We start from the raw sequence: 300 nt of genomic DNA, 5'->3' as shown, positions 1-300 counted from the left end.
TCCCAGACTCGTACCAAGACACCATATCACATTGACAAGCATACAAACACAGAAATCAAATATCAATCAAAAGAAACACTCAAATATGCATCAAAACTGCTTAGATCAGCCTAGTCATGCACTCACCTTTCAAAAGGACAGAACAAAAACGAACAGACCACAACAACAGCAACCAAGGACTCTCGTAACACCACAGCTACGATATCTCTCTTCCCAAGGACAGAAACACCAGGAACAAGGCTCAAAACACTTCTCAAACCTCACAAAACCTCTCTAGAGAACTTAGAAACCTTTTAAAAG

This window comes from Capsella rubella, unplaced genomic scaffold (genome assembly GCF_000375325.1).
Source record: "Capsella rubella cultivar Monte Gargano unplaced genomic scaffold, Caprub1_0 scaffold_6, whole genome shotgun sequence".
Lineage (NCBI taxonomy): Eukaryota > Viridiplantae > Streptophyta > Magnoliopsida > Brassicales > Brassicaceae > Capsella > Capsella rubella.
This window is presented reverse-complemented; position numbering follows the sequence as displayed.